The 26,409-nt window shown below is 41.5% G+C and overlaps 1 long non-coding RNA gene across 49 annotated transcripts in view; it reads right to left on the bottom strand.

Annotated features, from left to right (window-relative positions):
* LOC129621379 (uncharacterized) overlaps nt 1-26,409 on the bottom strand; it is a 454,544-nt gene that overhangs the window by 410,892 nt on the left and 17,243 nt on the right. For 38 of the 49 annotated variants that reach the window (XR_008699268.1, XR_008699267.1, XR_008699277.1 and 35 more), the window contains one exon: nt 20,052-20,167. The exons of 10 other annotated variants lie outside the window; for them this stretch is intronic. This is a non-coding gene — a long non-coding RNA (uncharacterized LOC129621379). Of the gene's footprint in view, nt 1-20,051; nt 20,168-20,391; nt 20,411-26,409 lie in introns of those variants that run through there. One more of the 49 variants, XR_008699303.1, reaches the window with a different exon arrangement.

The following is a 26,409-nucleotide window of genomic DNA, read 5'->3' as shown; positions in this document are numbered from 1 at the left end:
GGCAAAGTCAAGATTGATGGCAAAATCTGTCCAAAGGAGGACAAATGTCTACTAGACACACTTTTACTGACTCTCTACTAGGTTTCTAGCTTCACGCTAAGCTCGTTCCTAATGATTGCATTTGATCCTAATAAGAACCCCTCCAGGGAGAATGTCGAGTTTTTTCACAGTTGCTCAAATGCTTGGTCAATTAAATTCAGTGCTAGTGACTGCACCAGAATAGCTAGGTTATTTTCAAGTTTTCATGATGTCTCTAAATCCGTTGCTCCTGGTCACTCAGTCTTTGTGTTTACCTATTTCTCTGTTTCCACTTCACTCTAATTGAATTTGGAGTAACTCTGCTATTTGAACAACTATGCTCTCGCAGACTCCTTTTTCTCCTTCCTAACGAATGCCCCCATCAGTCTTTTTATCTGTTATAGACTGAATGTATGCCTCCTCCTCAAATTGCTAAGTTGTAACTCTACCATCCTATGTGATGGTATTAGGAGGTGAGGCTTTTGGGAGGTAATTAGGATTAGCGGAGGTCATGAGGGAGGGGCCCTCATGAATGGGATTAGTGCCCTTTTCGGAGTTAGGAGATAGGGGACATCCCTAGCAGTCCAGTGGTTAAGACTTCACCTTCCAGTAAAAGGGGTGTGTGGTTGAGAAGCTGAGATCCTATATGCCTCACAGCCAAAAAACAAAAACATAAAACAGAAGCAATATTGTAACAAATTCAACAAAGACCTTAAAAATGGTCCAAACTAAAACAAAAATTTCAAAAACAGAGAAAGCTTGCTTCCTTCTTGGCTCTCTATCATGTAAGGATTCAATGACTAATCATCAGCCTGCAACCTGGAAAAGGGCCTCACCAGAACCCAATTGTGCTGGTATACTATGATCCTGGACTTACAACCTCCTGAACTGTGAGGAATACATTTCTTTTGCATATAAGCCACTTCATCAATAGTATCTTTGTTAGAGTAGCAACCCAAACTGATTAGGACATTGTTGTGCAGAAACCTAGGGTTTCTTTTAAAAAAAAAGAAAAAAAGAAAAAAAATCAAGCAAAGAAAGCTGTTTATGTGGGTCTAATAGCAAAATGTAAAGTAGACGTAGCCAAAAGAAGTCTTTGAGAGCTAGAATAATAAAATGCAGGTTTTTAAAAAGATGGTATTCAGCTGTGATAAACATAAGTGTTTTGACTTTAGTTGAAAAAAATGTAGATGTATATAGGTTTATCTTGTTAAAAAAGAAAAACAGAGATTTGGGCAACAATAAACCTAATATGTGGCTTCCCTCATGGCTCAGTGCGTAAAGAACCCATTTGCAATGCAGGAGGCCCCAGTACATTCCCTGGTTTGGGAAGATCCCCTGAAGAAGGAAATGGCAACCCACTCCAGTATTCTTGCCTGGAGAATCCCCATGGACAAAGGAGCCTGGCAGGCTACAGTCCATGGGGTCGCAAAGAGTTGGACATGACTTAACAACTAAACCACCACCACTACCAATCCCAGTTTGTATCACCAATTTAATGTAACTTCCACAGAAGATAACATGACTTGGGCCTCAGTAATAGCTACTGTGCACAAATCAGAATATACAACACAGGGACTTCCCTGGTCGCCCAATGGTTAAGACTGTCCTTCCACTGCAAGGGGCTTGGGTTTGATCCCTGGTTGGGGAATTAAGATCCTGAACAGTATAAAAAAATGAAAGAGTCTACCTAATCCCACCCTCGACAAGAATACTGCTTTCACTTCTAGAAGCTATGCCTAGAACAGCTATAATTTGTTCACGGCAAGTGATCACAACAGTGAAGAAATTCAAGCCCTGTCATATGAGGAATGATTCCAGTTAATGGGAATACTTAGCTGCAAATACTGAAAGGAAGACCAGGCATCAAGGAGAGAAAATAATTGTTTTCAATTATGCAAAGGGCTCCCATGTGGAGAATTGGTTTGTGTTGGTTCGTGTTATACAACTTCAAGAGGCAGAACAAGAACCAATAATAGCAATGATAAAAGCAGTTACCTTTTATTGGGTTCTTTCTCTGTGTCAGATACTACACTATATTATATATATAAGTACATTATATTCATTACCCTATTTAATTGTCACAACAATCTTGATGTTAATAACTGGCAGTTACCAAGAAACAGATATAAAACCAACACACAGAATAATATTCTAACAATTAGTCACAGAGATGAAATAGGCTATGTTGAAAGAGACCAGTGTCTGTCTTGTCACTGCCTATGACCAATTATGTGCTGGAAAACCCTAGGTGTGAGGATGCTGTCGAGAGAATTCGAGCAGCGGAGCTGGGTGAGGTCCCACAAGTCCCTTCTAGTACTTGCTGGAATAAAAAAGATATAAACAAGGAAGGCCTAATAGAGCCTTCTGAATGGATGAAAACAGAGGAACATGAAACAGACTTGAAGGAAAAACTGAAACTTATTTCAAGGAAAGTGAGAGGTCATTAATATAAATCAAGACATCTTCAGTAACAGAACAAAGTCTCCTCTCTACAGGGTGGTTTCTTTCTGGTCTCCTGCAGTGGCAAAGGCGATCGGGTGAGTGAGCCTTGGGGCCACGTGCACCCTTCCGATTTTGTGAAGAAACTTCAGGTGACGTGCTGGCTTCTCTGGATCCTTTTAGGATTTGATAGCTGCCAGATTCTAGAATCCAGTAAAGTCTCCAAACTCTGATGGTTTCTAACCACCTCAAGATGCTATTCCCCTCATGGCTATTTAATAACTACAATTGTGTGCCTGCCAAAACAGCCTCATGTACTCTGAAAGGCCTTGGACAATCCAAAAACCTGCCAGCAGCAAAGAAAACTATGGGGAAGTAAGTAAATTAGAATTCTTCAAAATAGTACTGGGAGTATTTTAGATATTTAGGACAAGATGTGTGATGGCATTCGATTTTAGAAACCATATCCAAAGCCCATCTTCACTTTTATTCCTGCCTCTCATGTGCTCTTTGCCTAAAGGAGCAATTGGATCTACTATCTAAGATGTGCTTCCTACAAGGAAGGGAGAGAGAAGGGAATGAAGGGCACATGAGAAAGTAGAGAGCAGCACGGAGGCAAAGGAGAAAGAGAAGAGGGAAGAAAGGTACATTTGCAGACAGATGCACAGAGTGGGGTTGTGCCCCCTTTAAGATAGTAAGGGACTAACGGAATGATTACAGCTGAACTGTAAGAATGGGGGAGCCAAGTCTACATGAAGCAGCTCAGGATACAAATGGAAGACACAGGTGTCAGCTGCTACCAAACACCGCTTCCTGGGACTTCTCTGGCAGTCCAGTGGTTAAAACTCCACTCTTTCCATGCAGGGGGTGCACATTCCACCCCTGGTCAGGGAACTAAGATCCCACATGCTGTGCAGCCTAAAAAATATTAAAACAAACCAAAAACCATTGCTTCTTGCCTTTCACTTCAGAAACAGGAAGGAGAGTCGATATCAAAAGTTAATATCAAGAACTTCCCTGGTGATCCAGAGGTTGAGAATCTAGGGGACACTGGTTCAATCCCTGGTGTGGGAAGATCCACATGCCACGGGGCAACTCAGTCCATGTGCCCGAACTACTGAAGCCCATGCACCCTAGAGCCCGTGCTCCACAACAAGAGAGGCCAGCACAGTGAGAAGTCCACATATCGCAACTAGAAAGCAGCCCCTACTCGCTACAATGGGAAAACCCGAGTGCAGCAATGAAGACCCAGTGCAGTCCCCCCAAAAAGTTAACATCCAAAAGCCTTTGAGACCCAATTTTTCCCCAGTATTGAGCCAGTGTGCCCGTACATCAGCCACCACCTCTTCACTGGGAAATGCACTGTCCTGGCCTATAGTTTTGTCCTAGGAGGGCAGTATACCATTTGCTAAATGATGTTTCTAGAAGAAACCCTTGCTTTTGAGTAGCAACAAGAGATTCACAGAAATTCAACTCCAGCAAGAACCCTCTCAAAGCCATTTTTCCTAGTTTCCCTGCACAAAGCAGGTTTTTCCCTCCACTTAAACAACAACAATTTGTTTTACTTTGATAGGTCCTCCTAAATAATGGTTTCATCATTAAACATCTGGCTTCTTCCTAGCAGATTAGGCCTCCAATGAGGAAAGTGTGTTTATAATTTTAATTTGAAACACAGCACATTAATATGCTGATTCTCATAATGTTTGCCTTAACCTGTTTGGAGAAATTATGACTACAAATATCTTGTACACAACACCTCTAACTACCAGCTTGTACAAACAACATAAGAGCCGGAGCGCCTCATCCAGACGATTGGAACCACTTCAGAGGCGATCATGATTAGTGCTTTGGCTGGAAGCCACATTTTACACATAAACTCAGCATCTGTCTCTGAGATGCTGTCCTGGGCTAACAGACCCACCTCCACTGTTACTAATAAGCACATTCAAGAGAACCAGATGGTCTGACGGGAAGAATCTGCCTTTTCCTGAGCTAGGCACACTGGAGGGAGGGCATCCAAGGGAGGCTCTGAGTCCTATTTCCTCAGGCTTCAGGTCCCTTCGATGCTGTGAGCAAACAGTCTCCACTAAAAAAGAATGTAAATGAGGGTGCTATTCATTATTTACGGCTGGCACCTTGCCATCCCCTCCTCCTCTGGGTGACGGCTGCCCGTAGGAACAGGGAAAGCATCTGATGAGAGCTGGGCAACCCTGGAGGCGTCAAGTCATTGCAAAGCAGTTTCTTTTCTTCTGCCGAGGATCCTGCAGGCTCAGCATTTCTGGCCCACAGAACAGCTGAGCTTTTCACTTCCTTCCTAACAAAGCACTGGAATTCTCTGGCCTCCACGTTTGTTCCAAGAGTGTTTATTTACAACCCAACCCAGAAAAGCAGCCTTGTTGCTCTATTCTCTTTCCAGAGCTAAGGTTCTTTCCCCTGAGCCTGGGTTCAAGGGAACAGAAAAACCATTGGTCTACACAGGGGAGGCACTCGCAAGCAAGTTCAAGACTCAACTGGCCAGAAGTTGCATCAAGAGAATGGCTCCTTCCTTTTGAGTGAGTGTCTATAGACCTTAAGCTATGATACTTATATATTTCACACATCTACATCATCTTTTGTGAACTGATTTCAAGCAACATGAGAATATGGAACACGCTTTAGATTTACTCTTAATTTCTCCAAAGTACCAACCAAACAGTGTCCAGAAGATCATTGTTAGACCCTTAAACATGGTTTTTAACTCTTCAGTGAATGTTGTGACTGAATATAAAATGTTTAACTTTATATTTTGAATTGAATCGAATTTATTTCCATTCACATTTCAAAATCGAAAAGCTCTTGTTGCTGGGGTTGACATAGACCAGCTCTGTGTGTTGACTGCCAAACATCAGATTCTTTCCCATCCCATCTGAGAGTTTTTTTCTTTCAAAGATATAACCCTAACTGTTAAGAAAAAAATTAAACAGAGAGTAATGGACATGGCTGTATGCTTTCTTTTTGAACATGGAAAAATTTTCTTGCCTAAGGATATAAAAGATGCTGGCTGATAGTACTAGTCCAGATCCTTTGAGGCAAGTGACAAAATCCCAACTCTATTCTTATCAAGGGGGTAGGGATGTGTTGGCTTCTGAATTCAAACTATAAAAAGGGCATGGATGGAGCTACACTCAGGGTTGGGTGGATACAAGGACACAGAGTTCTCCCCCCTCTCTCTTCCTCCTCCCCACCCCACATCTCTGTATGGGCCTGCATACTTGCTTCACTTTCTCTATACAACTGACCCCACAAATTGGAGATATGGCCACAGGCAACCCAGGCTTATATCCCTCTAGCCACACAAACAAGACTGCAGAAAAAGGATTGTTTCTCTCCATCAGTCCAGTTAGAAGAGGGAAGGATCTGGTTGGCCTAAGGTGAATCGGGTTTCCATTTCTGGGCTAGTCACATGACTAGAGGGAGAGTAAATGAGCTCAGCTCTGACTCTGTCGGGTGTCCACCTCTGACCCAGGAGAGAGAACCAGCAGGCACCCACCAATGACCGATGAGGAAATACAGACACTTTTCAAAGATAAGCAGTGCTGCTACAAGGAGAAGGCAGGAAGAGAGTCTGGACCAACTCAGTGTTTTCTGTTACTTCGTCGTTGTTTAGTTCACTAAGTCATGCTCTACTCTTTTGCGACTCCATGGACAGACAAAATGTGGTCCACTGGAGAAGGCAATGGCAAACCACTTCATTATTCTTGCCTTGAGAACCCCATGAACAGGATGAAAAGGCAAAAAGATATGACACTGAAAGATGAACTCCCCAGGTCGGTAGGTGCCCAATAGGCTACTGGAGAAGAATGCACAAATAGCTCCAGAAAGAATGAAGAGACAGAGCCAAGGAAAAAACCCAGGTGTGGATGTGACTGGTGATGGAAATAAAGTCCGATGCTGTAAAGAACAATATCACATAGGAACCTGGAATATCAGGTCCATGAATCAAGGTAAATTAGAAGTGGCCAAGCAGGAGATGTCAAGAGTGAACATCAACATTTTAGGAAACAGTGAACTAAAATGGACTGGAATGGGTGAATTTAATTCAGATGACCATTATATCTACTACTGTGGGCAAGAATCCCTTAGAAGAAATGGAGTAGCCCTCATAGTCAACAAGAGTCCAAAACACAATACTTGGGTACAATCTCAAAAATGACAGAGTGATCTCTGTTCATTTCCAAGGCAAACCATTCAACATCACAGTAATCCAAGTCTATGCCCCAATCACTAATGCCGAAGAAGCTGAAGATGAATGGTTCTACGAAGACCTGCAAGACATTCTAGAGCTACCACCAAAAAAAGATATCCTTTTCATCATAGAGGAATGGAATGCAAAGTAGGAAGTCAAGAGACACCTGGAGTAACAGGCAAATTTGGCCTTGGAATACAAAATGAAGCACAGCAAAGGCTAACAGTTTTGCCAACAGAACGCACTGGTCATAGCGAACACCCTCTTCCAACAACACAAGAGACAACTCTACACATGGACATCACCAGACAGTTAATACTGAAATCAGATTGACTATATTCTTTGCAGCCAAAGACAGAGAAGCTCTATACAGTCAGTAAACACAAAACCGAGAGCTGACTGTGGCTGGTCTCCTTATTGCCAAATTCAAACTTAAACTGAAGAAAGTAGAGGAAACCATTAGGCTATTCAGGTATGACCTAAACCAAATCCCTTACAATTATACAATGGATGTGACAAATAGATTCAAGGGATTAGATCTGATAGAGTGCCTGAAGAACTATGGACAAAAGTTCGAAACACTGTACAGGAGGCAGTGATCAAAACCATCCTCAAGAAAAAGAAATTCAAAAGGGCAAAATGGTTGTCTGAGGAGGCCTCACAAATAGCTGAGAAAAGAAAAGAAGTAAAAGGCAAAGGAGAAAAGGAAATATATATCCATCTGAATGCAGAGTTCCAAAGAACAGCAAGGAGAGATAAGAAAGTCTTCTTCAGTGATCAATGCAAAGAAATAGAGGAAAACAAAAGAATGGGAAAGACTAGAGATATCCTCAAGAAAATCAGAGATACCAAGGGAACATTTCATGCAAAGATGGGCACAATAAAAGATGGAAACAGTATGGACCTAACAGAAGCAGAAGATATTAAGAAGTACTACATTAAAAAGATATTCATGACCCAGATAACCACAATGGTGCTATCATCTAGAGCCTAGAGCCAGACACCCTGGAGTGCAGAGTCAAGTGAGCCTTAGGAAGCATAAGCATTGTGACGAACAAAGTGGAAGTGATGGAATTCCAGCTGAGATATTTCAAATCCTAAAAGATGATGCTGGGAAAGTGCTGTACTCAATATGCCAGCAAATTTGGAAAACTCAGCAGTGACCACAGGACTGGAAAAGGTCAGTGTTCATTCCAATCCTAAAGAAAGGCAATGCCAAAGTATGTCCAAAGCACTGCACAATTGCACTCATCTCACACACTAGCAAAGTAATACTGAAAATTATCCAAGCTAGGCTTCAAAATTCTTCAAGCTTGGCTCAACTACTTGAACTGAGAACTTTTAGATATTCAAGCTGGATTTAGAAAAGGCAAAGGAACCAGAGATCAAATTGCCAACATCCGTGGGATCATTAAAAAAGGAACAGAATTCCAAAAAACATCTACTTCTGCTTCATTGACTATGCTAAAGCCTTTGACTGTGTGGATCACAAGAAACTGTGGAACATTCTTAAAGAGATGGGAATACCAGACCACCTTACCTGCCTCCTGCGAAACCTACATGCACATCAAGAAGCAACAGTTAGAACCAGACGTGGAATAACAGACTGGTTTGAAACTGGGAAAGGAGTATGTCAAAGCTGTATATTGTCACCCTGCTTGTTTAACTTATATGCAGAGTATATTATGTGAAATGCTGGGCTGGATGAAGCACAAGCTGGAATCAAGACTGCTGGGAGAAATATCAATAACCTCAGATATGCAGATGACACCACCCTTATGGCAGAAAGCAAAGAGGAACCAAAGAACCTCTTGATGAAAGTGAAAGAAGAGAGTGAAAAAGCTGGCTTAAAACTCAACATTCAAAAAATGAAGATTATGGCATCTGGTCCCATCACTTCACGGAAATAGATGGGGAAACAATGAAAACAGTGACAAACTATTTATTTTGGGGGGCTCCAAAATCACTGCAGATGGTGACTGCCACCATGAAATTAAAAGATGCTTGCTCCTTGGAAGAAAAGCTATGACAAACCTAGACAGTATATTAAAAAGCAGAGACCTTACTTTGCCAACAAAGGTCCGTCTAGTCAAGCTACAGGACTTCGTTTTTCAGTAGTCATGTATGGATGTACCAGTTGGACCATAAAGAAAGCTGAGTGCCAAAGAATTGATGCTTTTGAACTGTGGTGATGGAGAGAGAAGACTCTTGTGAGTCCCTTGGACTGCAAGGAGATCAAACAGGTCAATCCTAAAGGAAATCAGTCCTGAGTATTCATTGGAAGCCCTGATGCTGAAGCTGAAGCTCCAATCCTTTGTCTACCTGATGCAAAGAACTGACTCACTGAAAAAGACCCTGATGCTGGGCAAGACTGAAAGCAGGAGGAGAAGAGGATAACAGAGGATGAGATGGTTGGCTGGCATCACCAACTCAAGGGACATGAGTTTGAGCAAGCTCTGGGAGTTGGTGATGGACAAGGAAGCCTGGTGTGTTGCAGTTCATGGGGTTGCAAAGAGTCAGACATGACTGAGTGAACTAATCTGAACTGGACTCCCATGGACCCACCAGGCTCTTCTGTCCATGGGATTTCCCAGGCAAGAATACTAAAATAGGTAGCCATTTCCTTCTCCATGGGATGGATCTTCCTGACCCAGGGATGGAACCCACATCTCCAGCCCTGGCAGGTAGATTCTTTACTGCTGAGCTAGCAGAGAAGCCCTCTCTCTCTTATAATGTGGTGTTGTGGGGAGGGAGTTATGTAACACATGTTTTTATTATGTCAGATGTTTGTTGCTTCAAATAAGTTTACTTCTACAACTTTGGAGAATGAAGACAAGGATTTGACTCTTGATAATATTTTTGATCTTTACCCTAACAACTTCTGAGAAATTCAGAAATTCAGCCATCCCACACCTCATTTCTAATGTCTGACTGCTGTTGTTTTTGTCTTAACTAAAATCCAATGTGGTAGGAGTTTTAAAAGGCACATAGTTCTACAAGGGGTGGGTTATGGAAAATAATTGTTCTCCTATAACCTCCCCTCCATACCAGTAAAGCCCACCTTTACTATTTAATTGAGTATTTACCTCCATAACTCTAATAGCAAGTATAAGCTTTTTCCTTTTGCATTTTTAGTTTTAAGTATTACTTTTTGGGACTTCCCTGGTGATCCAGTGGTTAAGAATCTGCCTTGCAATGCAAGGGACTTGGATTCGATCCCTGGTCAGGAAACTAAGATCCCACATGCCATGTGGCAACTAAGCTCATGTACCACAACTAGAGAGCCCTCATGGCTACACCAAAATATCCTACATGCTGCAACTAAGATCCAACTCAAATAAATATATTTTAACTATTGCCTATTGATTTTTCCTATTAAAAATAAATATTTTACTTTTTCTCTGCCCCAGCTCCCCAACACACACACACACACACACACACACACACACACACACACAGAGGCATACTTCCAAATTCTCTGTGCCCAAACCTATTTTTATCATACTTTTGGTCTGCTCATTATCCACTTTTACATTATGATTATGTAAATGCTATTCTACTACTGAACCATGAAGTCTATTATCATTTTACTTCTTTCTTGTGCAACTTTCTATTTTCCCTAGTTTTGCTTAGTTTCTTAGCAATTCTCACTACTATTATCTTCAGACTCTCCCCTGATTACCCAACTTTCCTTTCAATTCAGTCAAACACTACCATTTTATTTTTGGAATTCACTCGTCCTGGACCTCTTGATCAGCTCCAATCTTCTGGTTGCTCTCTTGCTCCGTTACACAGATTCATCCAGGAGTCTCCTTCAACCATCATCCTGAAAATTTTTTTCACCTCTCACTTGGGTTGAATTATTTTTTTCTCACTATCTGTATCTTCATCATCATTTGTTTATTTCTTTGTTTTGACAAATACTTCTTCCAGTTGCCTACGAGAAAAATCTACAGGAGAGGCAAAATACTGTGTCCTCACATGTCTAAAAAATATATATATTTATTCAATTGGTACACTTCACTGATATTTTAGCTGGGTATAGCATTCTATGTTAGAGAGCACATGCAGAGTCTAAAGTGATTTGGATTCCTGATTCTTTGACTATAATCTTTCCCCTGTTCTTTGAAAGCTTTTAGGACCATTTTGACCCCAGTATTTAGAAATATTTTCAGGATGTGCCTTGGCAGGAATCTATTTTCATCTATTTTGCTAGATACTTGATGGATCTTTTCATGCTGAAAACTTTAGGTCTAAGTTCTTTTTATCCTGACACCTCCAGCCCTTGAATTATTTATTGGATAGTTTCCTTCATTTTCATTCAATTCTCAGTTTCAGGAATTTCTATATTCAGATATTCAAGCTCCTCATCTCATCTAATTTTCTTATCCCCTTTTCTACTGTTTAATGTTTTCTTGCCTTCTTATTCTGGTTTCTACAAAATTTCCACAATCTTATTTTCCAAATCTTATATTAAGCTTATGACTTGCATCATAATTTTTTCCAAGACCATTTTAGTTTCTATTCTTCTGATTTTCCATTTATTACAACATTCTATTCTTGCTTTGTGAATACAAAATCACCTCTTAACTGATTCTTCCTGAAATCGCCTCAATTTTTTTTTGGCCTAAGAGTCTTTCATTTTAGGGAGAAGCAATTCTCAGATGCCTGGTTGATCCTTCACTGTCTGACCACATTTAAAATTATATCACTAAAACACTTATGGAAGTTTTGACTATGTAGGTTAGATTTTCAGCTCTGGCTTACTGTTTCCTTGGGAAGTCTCCAACATTAATATTTTTAGATCTTTTCTCATAGCCTAGTCAGACTGTTCAGATACTGAATCCCCAATCTCATGCATGAAGTAGAAACTGGCTGCTAGCTTAACAGGAATCAAATGGAAAAAGAAAACCAAGTTCTCAAATTCAGGAATTTATCCCTATTTCTATATGGGATCCCTACCCTCTTAAATACTTTATGTACCTTAGTTCAAAGAAAAAAACTTTAAAACTTTCTGTTGTATTGTGGGAGGGGGGCAATATTTGGCTGTTCTTGGTTGGGGAGGGAACAGATGATTTAACCTGCATTCCCAGGTGCTAGTGGTAAAGAACTTGCCTGCCAATGCAGGAGACATAAGAGACATGGGTTTGGTCCCTGGGTTGGGATGATCCACTGGAGGAGGGCACAGCAATCCACTCCAGTATTCTTGCCTGGAGAGACCCATGGTCAGAGGAGCCTGCTGCACTACTGTCCACAGGGTTGCAAGGAGTCAGACATGACTGAAGTGACTTATAACATATATAGCACATGCATGTCCAATATAGGAGCTACTAGCCACTGAAGCTATGTAAATTTAAAATAAATTAAATTAAGCAAAATGTAAAATTTGGTTCCTCAGTTGCACTAGTCACATTTCAAGCACTCATTAACCACATGTGACTAGTGGCTGTTGTATTGGATAGCACAGATAGAGAATACTGAAGAAAGTTCCCTGGGCCAGCACTGCTCTAATTGTTCTGAAATACACTTTTGACCAATCCTCATGTTTCAGTCCTATATTCCAGAGATATCTGGTATCCCCAATTCCTGAGCCCACTGGAAGTTCTGAGGTACAAATCTGGTTGAGTTTTTGGCTTTTCCTATCAGGTTGGTAACTCCATACAAACAGTGATCTTGGTTTTGGTCACTGATAAGTCAAAGGACCACGAAGAGGGCCTAGCACAAAGTAGATGCTCCATAATGCTTACGGAATGCTGAGTAAATGTTTTCCCTCACAGTTGACTTAGGCTTCAGAGTTCTCAGATCTGCTAAGTCAATTAACTACTCATCCTCCCTGCTGTCTGTTTCTAAAATGTTATTGTTAACCTCTCCACTTTCACTCTTTCTGTTACTCTCTACGTTTTTTATGGTTTTCTTACATGATCATGACATAATAATGCTTATTATAGAGCATTCACAGGACAGCATACCTCATGAGTCAAAGCACACTCCACCACAGAAGGAGGCGGTCACCTAACCAGCTTCCAACACAGCTATGGTGCACAAATAGGCCGAGGTTTGCTAAGAGTCATGTAACCTAGACCAAGAATTGGAAACTAATGACCCAAAGAACCAGGGATGGCCTAGGATCCGTATGGCTGGAGTGTCAGCGGCAGTGTGCTTTCAATGATCAGTTCTGCAGCCTAACTAGAAGGACAGTGTCTGGCTGCATAGCTAGCCAAATCTATTCTCAGATCCTATTCTATATCTTTAAAATTGCAATAAAAAGTTTAATTTCAGACACTGAGTTCATTTATAAATACACTAAAACATAATTAATGCTAATTCAGATTAATAATAAGTACAGTATTTTAACAAAACAACTTCTCTAAAAGGTCATAGGCAAACCAGTGACCTGTTTCACCCAGAATATTTAACTGGTTTGAAATAAGAAAATGAACTCTTTTCTAGGTTTTGAGGCAAAAACTCTGAAGACATACTATTGTTAAAAAACAAACAAACAAACAAACAAAAATGGATGACTGATACTCCATTCTGATGTCCTTGCTGCTGCTGCTGCTGCTAAGTTGCTTCAGTCGTGTCCAACTCTGTGCGACCTCATAGACGGCAGCCTACCAGGCTCCCCCGTCCCTGGGATTCTCCAGGCAAGAACACTGGAGTGGGTTGCCATTTCCTTCTCCAATGCATGAAAGTGAAAAGTGAAAGTGAAGTCTCTCAGTTGTGTCCAACTCTTTGCGACTCCATGGACTGCAGCCTACCAGGCTCCTCCGCCCATGGGATTTTCCAGGCAAGAGTACTGGAGTGGGTTGCCATTGCCTTCTCCATCTGATGTCCTTAGGGTCCTAAAATACCCCCACTGACAGCTGAACCTTTCCTATCATAGAAAAGAAAATCTCCCCTATTATTAAAAAAAAAGAAAATCTAAGCACCTAATCCAATATCCTTTAAATCGATGCTTTTGGCTTAAAAAGAGCAGACTGAGTTTCTGTAACTAGCAAGGAAGAACCCAGACTGCCAAGAATTCATATCCCCCATATTAGGAACCTCTAATTTACACAGAGAATAGTGTAAGAAGTAAATAACCCAACATTTTTTAAAAAGAAGAGTAAGAGATTCTTGGGGTTCTGAATGTTCCATTTTCTGCCCAGTATAAAAAAAACAATTTGGAAAAAAAAAAGGGTACTTGCATAACTTCAAGGTGTCTTTCAAAATATTTATTACTATCTGGTTGTAATATATGTCTACAAACTCTGATACTCCTCACTCTTGTCCTTAGTGTGGGCCGGACTTGCTGACTATAGTCTAGAGTATAGAAAGGGAGAAAGTACCTCTGGAGTAGAGAAACCTGGTGGATATGACCTGACACAGAGATCAAAGTTTACATGGCCAGCGATGGGCCCTGTGACAGCGCTGTCCACCCTCCCATGATGGTAGAGCACACTGCCACCCCTCCCATGATGGTAGGGCACACTGCCACCCCTCCCATGATGGTAGAGCACACTGCCACCCCTCCCATGATGGTAGAGCACACTGCCACCCCTCCCATGATGGTAGAGCACACTGCCACCCCTCCCATGATGGTAGAGCACACTGCCACCCCTCCCATGATGGTAGAGCACACTGCCTCTTCTATGGGACTTCTCCCCAAAAGCCACAACTCAGTCTCATGATGAGAAAAATCACACACACCCAAACTGAAGTAACTTCTACAAAATGCCTAAACAGAAAACCAGAAGGACTCAGAAACTGTCATATTGGAGACATGACAACTAGATGCACGTGGTGCCCTAGATGGGATGCTGGCTAGAAAGAGAACACTGGTAGAAAAGTGGTGACATCAAAATAAAGTCTAATTTAGCCAATAGTACCGTATCGCACCAATGTTAATTTTTTAGTTTTGGTAAGCATATCACGGTTTAAAAAAAAGACAATCAATTTTTAAATAAGGCTTGGATAAGAGAAAGGATCCCTAAAATATTGCTTTCTAGAGAGGTATTTATTTCAAGGAACACGATTAAACTCATGCTTTATCCAAATTTATGACCTGCCTTTTAACAGAGCTAAAGCAGCGCTTTGTTACACAGAAAGCCTCTCTCTGTCTCTCTCTGAGTAGCACTGGAAATTTGTGGTCTTTCACACCCATTCTAGAAGCATTAGTCTCTCCTCTGTCAAAGATCTTTATACTCTAAGTTGCAGAAGATGCACTGAAGAAAAACTCATATTTTAAGGCAGGTTAGCTCCCAAGATCTAGCCCCACAGCAACATGGAATAAAATTATTTTAAAAGAGTAACTGAGACCGATTTTGTTCTGAAGGTTTGGCCTGCTATAGCCGTAATTTCAAATACGCCTTCTAAGAATCCTCTTTACAGCTGTGTAAAGACATTGCAACTACATTACTTCTATCTCTATTATTATTAAAATACACCATTCTATACCAAGCCAACAGGGCTACCCTGTAGGCTGAAGTTGGGCTGGAAAATGTGCTTGCTTTGACTTTATCTCCCAGAGCTATTAGTAGACAAAGGATGTGACCTACCTTACTGCTCGCCTTTCAATCAGTGGGTATAGTGAGCAAGTGTGCTTGGCCATTCACTGTCTTAGGTACCAGGGATACAAGATTAAAAAGACACAGTCCCTGGTACACCTATTTTGGCAAATGCTTGAAAAAAACCTGGCAAAGGTTCAACTTCCCGAATATTCCATCCAGGTGTCCTGCTGCCAGCTACATCTATCCTGTTACCAAACCTGCTTGTTCGCCAGAAGATATGGGCAAGAATGTTCACAGGAGCCTTGTTTCCAGGTTTTGAAATTATGAACAAGTCATCAACAATAGATTCAGTAAATAAGTCACTCAGCCATGTCCAACTCTTAGCGACCTCATGGACTGCAGCCTACCAGGCTCCTCCATCCATGGGATTTTCCAGGCAAGAGTACTGGAGTGGGTTGCCATTGCCTTCTCCGAAAATAAAATATAAGGGCTCCTTATTCAAAAATGAAGAAATTGAAGACAGCACACAGGGACAGAAAAATTATAGACCAGGAGTCAATGAGATTTCTCAGCTCACTACAAAAGTTTCAGAGCTCAAAGGTATCACCACCATTATGAAACACAGTTTTGGAAGTCCTAGCCACAACAGAGAAGAAATAAAAGGAATCCAAATTGGAAAAGAAGAAGTAAAACTGTCACTGTTTGCAGATGACATAGTACTATACATAGAAAATCCTAAAGATGTCACCAGAAAACTACTGGGGCTAATCAATGAATTTGTAAAGTTGTAGGATACAAAATAATACTTAGTGTCACTGAACTATACTGCTAAATCTGGTTAAAGTAATCTGTTTTATATAATTGACTTGTACCACAATTGAAAAAAAAAAAAAAAAAAACATTTAAAAAGAAGTATTGGTTAATAGAAGGAACTTCCCCAAACTTGCTTTCTTCCATCATGGGGAATAAAAGGAGAGTCCATCTAGGATTTAGAAAATTAGGTTCAAATTCCAATTCAACTCTCACTGGCTGTGTGTCTTCAAGCAAATAGCTAAACCTCTGTGAGAGGCAAATGTGGTTATGGAAAAGTAAAATTTTTAAAAAGCACTAGACTTCAGAAAACTGGTGGCCAAGTCAGAGCTGAGCCTTATGCAAATGAGTTTATAGCGCATAGGTCATAGAACTGCTGGAGGGGGTGGGTAACAGGAGCAAAGGCTATGTCCCTACCTACCCCTCAAAACAGAGGGAGTCAAACCAGGAGGTCCATCAATACCCCTTCTTGATCCATGTTTAGTCAATGATCCTTTGGAGAGAAAGAGCTAGTACACCACCTACTCATGTTGAGTGCCTAGGAGGTGAAGGCACCCCAGCTTCAGGGGCGGTTGAGGGCACCCCAACCAGCCACAGTTTCCTGCACTTAGAGGAGCCCACACAGGGATTAACGTCCTGTGGCCACTGTCTTCCATTTCTTCATTTTTGAACAAGGAACCCTGCACTGTCGTTTTGCACTGAGTCCTGCAAATCATGCAGCAGGCCTGGTACCCAACACTGTGCTTAGTGTCCAGGACATAGAAACAAAACAGACCAGTACTCTCAAGGAACTCCAAGTAAGTATATTACCTGGGAAGCAAATTCTACATAACAAACAGGACATTCAAGGAAAGACATTAATGTGCCTGTTTTTTTGTTTGTTTGTTTTTTTTTTTTAATTTTATTTTATTTTTAAACTTTACATAACTGTATTAGTTTTGCCTAATATGCCTATTTTATTCCTTGGCCTGATGATAGAAAGCTCTAAAGATTAAAGTACTTACTTATCCTTAGGACAGGTTCTGGTTTGCTTGCACATGAAACACACACAAACATCCCTATAGACTCACCTAGCCACACCCTTGTGAGATGAGCTGTCTTCCTGGACACTTACAGCTCCCTGAGGAATGTCCATCTGGACACGCCAGGGACAGCTAAGTGCCTGAAGCTGTGGTTCTTAAAGTGTGGTCCCCAGTCCAGGAGCATCAGCAACACCTGGGAGCTTCTTAGAGATGTTAATTCTCAAGTTTAGCCCCAGACCTACTGAAAAGCTCTGGGTATAGGCCCAGAAATCTGGATTTTAACAAGTCCTGCAGGTGATACTGATGCAGAGGTTAGTTTCAGAACCACTAGCCTAGATGATGGGCTTCCCAGGTGGCTCAGCGGTAAAGAGTCCACCTGCCATTGCAAGTAGACAGGGGTTCAATCCCTGGGTTGGGAAGATGCCCTGGAGAAGGAAATGGCAACCCACTCCAGTATTCTTGCCTGGGAAATCTCATGGACAAAGGAGTCTGGTGAGCTACAGTTCATGGGGTCACAAAAGAGTCAGCACGGCTTGACAACTAAAGAACAACAAAGTCTAGATGATCAAATTTAATCACTTTATCACTTTGAAGTATGTTTGTTATCATTTCTTTTTTTTTTTTTTTTTGGCTGGGGAGGGTGTGTTGGGGGAATTGATGGAGGGTCAGGTTCTTCCCAACATCCCCCTTCTCACCCCGCAATACCACAATCACCAGCAATTCCTGAAGTTTCCGATCTCTTTGTGTGTTTCCCACAAAATTCAATTTAACTTGCACACTTTGTTTTTGCCTGTTCATTCAGGACACAATGCAGCCCCCGGTTCCTTGTGAACAAACATCCCATTAGAACATGCCAAGTACCTGATTCATTTAGACTTATCCCACTTGCTTAATGTCTGCAACAGAAGCCTCCGTGATATTCTTGATCTAAACAGCTGAGTTAATGCTCTGGGACAAAGGGGCCTGGTGTTTGGGTGAGCTCCCATGGGACTGACCGCCACAAAGAGAAGCTTGTTGAATGCACACACAAAAAAGAGAAGAGATAGGTGGCAGAGCCTAGATCTTTATGACCCTCTGATTATTCTATCAGTTAGTTAAGGCATAAATCCATCCCCTGACCTAACAAAATACTATTTTACTTCCTTTCACTCCATATTTTATCTTTTATAGCCAATAAAACATAAAAACCTTACAAAGGTTATGTTCTCATCAATTTTTGCACTAAATGACAATAAATTAAGTGGCAGTTATTGCAGCCTCAACACAGGCGTCAGCCTGAAACTTTCTGGAAAGACAATCCTCCCTTCCCACTGGCGGAGTTCAGAGCTGCCAGTCAAAGATGCAGCCATTAAAATGAAATGTTAATGGCATTGCCATTCTATTTCTTTAAGTAATTAGATGATGCTGAGCCTTTACTCATGTTTCTTCAAAATCTGCTCTGGACACAGACTTAGAAAACTGCAGGGGAAAGGACAGTTAGGGAATTTGGGGTGGACACATACACAGGGCTATATTTAAAATGGATAACCAACAAGGACATGGAACTCTACTCAACGTTATGTATGCTATGTGCCAGCCTGGATGGGAGGGCGCTTTGGGGGGGGAATGGATACATGTATGAGTGTGGCTGAGTCCCTCTGCTCTTCACCTGAAACGACCAGAACATTGTTTATCAGCTGTATTTCATCACAAAATAAAAAGTTTAAAGTTTGGGAGAAAAAAAAATCTGCTCTGGAGGCCAATAAATAAAAAAGAATATGAAAACACGAAACCTTAAATATTTGTCAGACTTAAGAAAAAGCTACAGAACTACTTTGAGTTCAATATCTTCCAGTTCTCACTGTAATAAGGTTGCCCAAAGCTCCACAACACTGAATGCTTCCCAATGCATAAACTCTAAGTATACTTTTAATTTATATAAAAATCACTTAACCACTGTTTCTCCAAAGTTCCATGCCATGAGTCAGTACCAAGCACTTAGAACAAGACCTGGCGCACAGCAAGGGCTCAACATTAGCTCCCACTCTTATCTGTTATTGTTGTTACTGTAGCTGTTACTGTGAGATTTTGCGCTATTACATGCTATTATGCGCTAAGAATATGAAGTGAAAAGCAAAACAGATGTGGCTCTCCTGTTCTCATGAAGCTTATGGGCTAGCAGCAGAGACAGATACCAAAAAAATAGTCAATAAACATAAGTTAAAACCTGAACAATTAAAATGTAACCCATGGGGGATGCAAACTAAGAAAAGTCCAGAGTAGTTCTGTATAATTTTATGATTCTGAAACCTCTTGGATACTTAGTTTCAACCAAATCATGACCCCTCCCCAGATGTTTCCAAAGCCTTCTGTACTACTATGCAAATTTCAAATATAAAACAGCCCCCAAAATTGCAAACAAATATTCACATTTTATTACTGTACCATTCAACATCAGAAACACTGTACTAATTTTGTAGGTAAGAATTTATTTTTTAATACTGTTAACATTTCCAAATACAGAAACTGAGATATCCCAAGAAACAAGCCTGTGTTCAGATATATTCGGTGAATCGTTCATGAATTTTCTTAGAACTTTATCTGTTCAAATTAATTCATAATTAAAGTTAAGGTTTAAGTATGCATACCACTTTCTTGAACATTATAACTATTTCTAAATAATATAAATACTTGATTAAAAACCTTTGTATTCAACTTTTTAAAATTATAAAATGGGTTTTCCAGTGACTTCACTTACAGCCAAGAGCAAGAAAAAGAAATTCTTGACCACAGAATGTGGAGGCCCATTCTTAAATAGAATTTGTTTCACAGGAAGAACTGGGGAAATTCAGGAAGGCCCACTGGGACTGTCACTCAGAAAAGTACTAGGGTTGGGGGGAATCCTGAGAGCATACCCCAAAATTCTTTATAGCCCTGCAGGAGGGCCTGGGCTCTGGGTCCAGACCCCCATGTGGATTCTAGCTCCACCTCTCCATGTCTGAACTTACAGCCAGTAGCTTAACCTTGCTCAGTCTCAGTCTCCTGCTCTGGAGAATGGGTCCTCACTTCATAAGGAAGCAACTGGAATAGTTGCGGGAATGGATGCAAATGCTTCTTAGCATGATGCTGAAACACAGTGAGTGCTTCTCCACAACCATTCAAGCCTCTCCAAACTCTGTTTCCTAATGAGACAAGACCCAAAGTCACAATTGCAATAAAACACAAACCGGGACCCAGAATGCACTTTCCACTTCCCATGTGCTTGTTCTTGAATGCCATAGTCCTGCCCTAGGATCCCCACAGGCCCCCAGGGGAGCTGTCACCCCATGGAGCAGATGGCAGGTAGGTGTCCTCTGAGTCACCTTTAGAGACCTCTACAGCCTGCCCTCTGGACTTCCCTGGCAGCACAGTGGTCAAGAATCCACCTGCCAATGCAAGAGACATGGGTTTGATTTCTGGGTCAGGAACATCCCCTAGAGCAGGACATAGCAATCCACTCCAGTATTCTTGCCTGGGAAATTCCATGGATAGAGGAGACTTGTGGGCTATAGTCCATGGGGTCACAAAGAGTCAGACATGACTTAGCAACTAAACAATAGCCTGACCTCCTGATATGTTCAGTCCTGGCCCACATCTCACAGGGCAACTTGTTACCAAAGTGGAGACTGCAGCTAAACCAATAGGTCAAGCAGAACTCTGCCCTCCACAGTTACTTCATCACACATATTACCTAGATACATAGCAATCAACTCCTGTGTGCTAAGAACATTAGTCCCATAACACACTCAGAAAGGGGACCTCCCTGGTGGTCCAGGGGTTAAGAATCCACCTGCAAATGCAGGGGACATGGGTTCAATCCCTGGTCCAGGTAGATTCTACATGCTGTGGGGCAACTAAGCCTGAGCAGCACAACTACTGATCCTGTGCTCTAGAACCCAAGCTCCCAACAAGAAAAGTCACGGAAATAAGCCTGTGCGTCACAACCAGAAGGTCGCCCCCGCTCGCCACAACTAGAGAAAGTCCGTGCACACCAACCAGGACCCAGGGTAGCTGTAAATACATGAATACTTTTTTAAAGACACCCAGGAAGGAAAAGTCTTTAGACTGTGATCCTAAACCCTTTCCTCCATCCACTTAAAACACACTTACTCCAGTTTCATCCACCTCATTAGAACTGATTCAAATGTATTCTTTTTAATGGCTGAGTAATACTCCATTGTGTATATGTACCACAGCTTGCTTATCCATTCATCTGCTGATGGACATCTAGGTTGCTTCCATGTCCTGGCTATTATAAACAGTGCTGCGATGAACACTGGGGTACACGTGTCTCTTTCCCTTCTGGTTTCCTCAGTGTGTATGCCCAGCAGTGGGATTACTGGGTCATAAGGCAGTTCTATTTCCAGTTTTTTAAGGAATCTCCACACTGTTCTCCATAGTGGCTGGACTAGTTTGCATTCCCACCAACAGTGTAAGAGGGTTCCCTTTTCTCCACACCCTCTCCAGCATTTATTGCTTGTAGACTTTTGGATCGCAGCCATTCTGACTGGCGTGAAATGGTATCTCATAGTGGTTTTGATTTGCATTTCTCTGATAATGAGTGATGTTGAGCATCTTTTCATGTGTTTGTTAGCCATCTGTATGTCTTCTTTGGAGAAATGTCTATTTAGTTCTTTGGCCCATTTTTTGATTGGGTCATTTATTTTTCTGGAATTGAGCTGTAGGAGTTGCTTGTATATTTTTGAGATTAGTTGTTTGTCAGTTGCTTCATTTGCTATTATTTTCTCCCATTCTGAAGGCTGTCTTTTCACCTTGCTTATAGTTTCCTTTGTTGTGCAGAAGCTTAGCCTATTATACAGAGTGAAGTAAGCCAGAAAGAAAAACACCAATACAGTATACTAACGCATATATATGGAATTTAGAAAGATGGTAACAATAACCCTGTATACGAGACAGCAAAAGAGACACTGATGTATAGAACAGTCTTTTGGACTCTGTGGGAGAGGGAGAGGGTGGGATGATTTGGGAGAATGGCACTGAAATATGTATAATATCATATATGGAACGAGTTGCCAGTCCAGGTTCGATGCACGATACTGGATGCTTGGGGCTGGTACACTGGGACAACCCAGAGGGATGGTATAGGAGGGAGGAGGGAGGAGGGTTCAGGATGGGTAACACATGTATACCTGTAGCGGATTCATTTTGATATTTGGCAAAACCAATACAATATTGTAAAGTTTTAAAATAAAATAAAATTAAAAAAAAATAAAAAAAATAAAACACACTTACTACTGTATGCTATCTGTCACACTTCATGCTAGACTCTAGATATAAAAATGCCAAAGATTCAGTCCTTGTCATCAAGGCCTTCACAATCTTGGAGGAAGAAGCTGTTTAACAGACAATTTTAATGTGATGTTGTCATTATAGTGGAAAAAGCTACACACAAGATATCAAAATGTTTTTCTGTTTGGAATCTGGCCTGGGAAGTAAGGTATTTAAGATCTAAGTTTTTTAAAAAGCTCTTTCAAAATGACTATCATACCAACTTTGGTTAACTGATTAATACACATCAATTGTAAAAGACCTATGAAATGAAGACAAGCAAAAAGGAAAATACAACTTATAATCTTACTATCTGAAATAACTACTGTTAACATTTAGCTGCATGGCCTTCTAGGTTTTAAAATATTGATAGATACCAATTACTAAACAAGATATGAGATCATTTTATGCAGAGTATGGTAACCTGGGATTTTCACTTTTCCACAAACATATATTAATGTATTTCTGGAGCAGTGAATGCTCCCCTAATTTATCATTTTAAGTGATTACATAGAATTCCACTATAAGTTTCATCATTTCTTTCACTGTCCTCTACTGTTTGATATTTAGACCACTTCCAGTTTTTTTGGCTATAATAAACATTATGAAATTCTTGTTCACACATCCTTTCAAAGCCAGATTCAGTTCAGTTCAGTCACTCAGTCCTGTCAAAGCCAGATTACTTCTCCAAAATAACCTCCTTGAGAGTTGAATAGTTGGATCAAAGGGTAAGCATGTTTTTAAACTGACACAAACAAACCTATCTATGAAGCAGAAACAGACTCACAGACAGAGCAACAGACTTGTGGTTGCTGGGGAGGAGGACGGATGGGGGAGGGATGGAGTGGGAGTTTGGGATCGGCAGGTGCAAACTATTACATGTAGAATGGATGGACAAGGTCCTAGTGTATAGCACAGGGAACTATATTCAATATCATGATAAGCCATAATAGAAATTATGAAAAAGAATGTATACATATGTATACCTGAGCCACTCCGCTGTACAGAAGAAATTCACACAACATTGTAAATCAACTATACTTCAATTAAACATTTTTTTTATTTAAAGAGTTCAGCATATTTTTTAAGACATTGATACCTATCACCAAATTGCCCTACAGAAAAGCTGTATCATTAACTATCACCATTTCCCCATGTTCAATTTAGAGCATCGTTCTTACTCTTTGCATTTCATACTTTTATTTTTTTTCATACTTTTATTTTTTTAAGATTATTTTATGTAGACCATTTTCAAAGTTTTAATTGAATTTGCTGTTAATACAATAGTGCATCATTTTTATGTTTGGTTTTTTGGCCCTGAGGGATGTGGGATCTTAGCTCCCAAACCAGGAATCAAACCAGCACTGGAAGGCAAAGTCTTAAACACTGGACGACCAGGGAAGTCCCCATATTTTTAAATTTATAATGTACCCACCTTAGTTAAAAATGTTGCTTATAAGAGCATCTTTTTCAGAGGCAACTACGACATTTGCTGAAATTAGGCAGCTGTGAGCTGCCCAATCATCCCAGTTTGAGTTTGGGGCCTCAGCACTTCTCAAATTTCACCATGCACAGAAGTCACCTGGGATCTTGTTGCAATGTGGGTTCTGAGTCAGTAGGTCTGGGATAGAGACTGAGATGCTGCCTGCCTAACAAGTTCCAGGTGATGCCAAGCTTCTGGTCCATGAACTATACTTCAAGAAGCAAGGAGCACAGCTCTCTTATCTCAAGGCCCCTCCTAGCCCCTAAAAGATGCCCTCATCTCCCCAGCATCTTCCTCCTCAAAAGTGCCCAGCAGGCCTGAAATTCCTCTGCCACTCACTCCTACTCCTTGTGCTGTCTTAAACAATTCACGGAGGGCTTCCCTGATGGCTCAGTGGTGAAGACTCTGCCCACCAATGCAGGAGACATGGGTTCCATCCCTGGTCCGGGAAGCTCCCACATGCCTTGAAGCAACTAACCCACGTGCCACAACTACTGAGCCTGTGCTCTAGAGCCCACGGGCCACAACTCCTGAAGCCCGTGCACCCTAGAGACCGTGCTCCACAAGAGAAGCCACTGCAGTGAGAAGTCCGTGCACCATAGAGAGTAGCCCCCATTCACCACAACTAGAGAAAAGCCGGCACATCAGTGAAGTTCCAGCAAAGTCAAAAACAAATAAAATTATAAAAAAACAACACCAACAATTCACTGAGCATCAAAGGGCCTCAGTTTACCCATCCGTGAAATGAAAAGCATGGAGTATCTGGTCACTAAGCTCCTTCTCACCTCCCTGCACAAAGAGGTGTCCCTGCACAAAGAGAAGTAGGTGTACCCTGGGACGATTCTGAGTATCTTCTCCCTGTCAGCTCACAGGCCGCACTCGGAAGAAGGCCAAGAGAGGGGATGACACTCCAGCAGCTGGTGACAGCCACAGCCCAAGGAGAAAGTACCCTGAAAGGGGAAACTCATCTCCAACTACCTCTCTCCTGGGGAGTCTCCAGTTATAATCACGTACACCTCTGTTCTCTTCCCCAAAAGAAGAGATTTAACAAGAACCTAAGGCAAATTCGCTCATTAAAGGAACAAAGGGGAAGGAGGCAGGAGACTGTTAGAAATACTGCATCTGTAAATATCTCACCAAAGAGCCTCTGAAGGCAGCTCTGGGCAAAGGGAGTCCAGCAACCTCGATGATACTTCACATCGTGGCCACTCCCTTTTGTTCTGTTTTACCCTCTAGCTTTCCTGCAGCAACACTTAAAGGTAGGCAGAAACAGAAAGAGATCCTCAGCACCGGTGCTGGTGGAAGTGGTTATTTAAACAGATGTTGGATCTACAGACATATTTTCTGCTTTGCCAATAACATGAAAATGTGGCTGTTCTTATTCTGTGGGAGGCTTCCCAAGCAGCTCAGAGGTAAAGAATCTGCCTGCGAATGCAGGAGATGCGGATTCGATCCCTGGGTCAGGAAGATCCCCGGGAGAAGGACATGGCAACCCACTCCAGTATTCTTGCCTGGAAAAGTCCATGAGCAGAGAAGCCTGGCAGGTTATAGTCCACGGGAGTCACAAAAAGCTGGACATGACTGAAGTGACTTAGCATGCACGTACGCTTGTTCTGTGGGGACATCAGACGTGTATTCTCCACCCTCAAAGAAGACTGTCATGTGCCTCCGTTCAATTAATTTACTGAATAAGACCATGAACAGGGCCCTAGTTCAATTTAGTTATCAAATAAGACCATGAAAGGTTGTCTCCTTAAATTCTCTTGTCTTTGGAAAGACTGAACCAGGATGATTTCTTATTGGTAACAGTGCACTTCCTCCTCCCCTCAAAAGACACTTTCCCCACCTCTTTCTAGGTACTGGCAGGAAGTTTAACATGTTCATGAAATGTTTTTTCTCACATTCATTTCCTTTATCTTCCTTTGAACAACTCCTAAGTATTTGACTGGTAAGTGATCTTTTTTTTTTCTTTTAAAAAAAGTACCCATGTCCTCTGCCTTTCTCTTCTGGGGATGGTATCCCGTTCTTCCCAGGGTCTCCCACAAAACTGGGAGACTTTTGTTGCTCAAATTAGGCCTGAATTAGGTATGATGGTCAACTCTAATTGAGACAGAACCGAATATCAATAAGCACAAATACATCAGCATCTTCCACTTTAAATGCTGGTGCTGCTGGCATAACTCACTTCCACCCTGCAAGCCCAGAGTCCTCCTGTGGACTGTTCACCATGTCCTGCTTGCCCATGTTGAGGCGGAGCCCTGGCCAGGACGCACTGCTCTGAAGACCGACAGCCCTAATTTCTCCCCATCGTTCTGCAGCTTTTCAGCAGGACCCAAGCAATAAAAAGATCAATAAGAAAACAAATCCCCCCTGATTAGGTCCTACTTGATCTTAAACCCACAGCATCCAAGATTTCAGCTACATAATGCTGACTCTGGACAAGGGGAACGGGCTTTTCTTAAGAAAATAAATTAGATGAGCACATGGAAGAAAGAAAACGGACATGCAACTAACTGCTAAAATATCTGAGAGCCTTCACTGTGGTTGGTGAGCTAAGCAAAGGGCAACGGTTTCTTTTTCCATTTTCTTCAGTTTTTTACTCTCTATTGTCCC

Source organism: Bubalus kerabau, chromosome 10 (genome assembly GCF_029407905.1).
Source record: "Bubalus kerabau isolate K-KA32 ecotype Philippines breed swamp buffalo chromosome 10, PCC_UOA_SB_1v2, whole genome shotgun sequence".
In the NCBI taxonomy this organism is placed as follows: Eukaryota; Metazoa; Chordata; class Mammalia; order Artiodactyla; family Bovidae; genus Bubalus; species Bubalus kerabau.
Note: the sequence above shows the minus strand (reverse complement) of the source record. Positions and strands in the feature narration are given on the sequence as shown.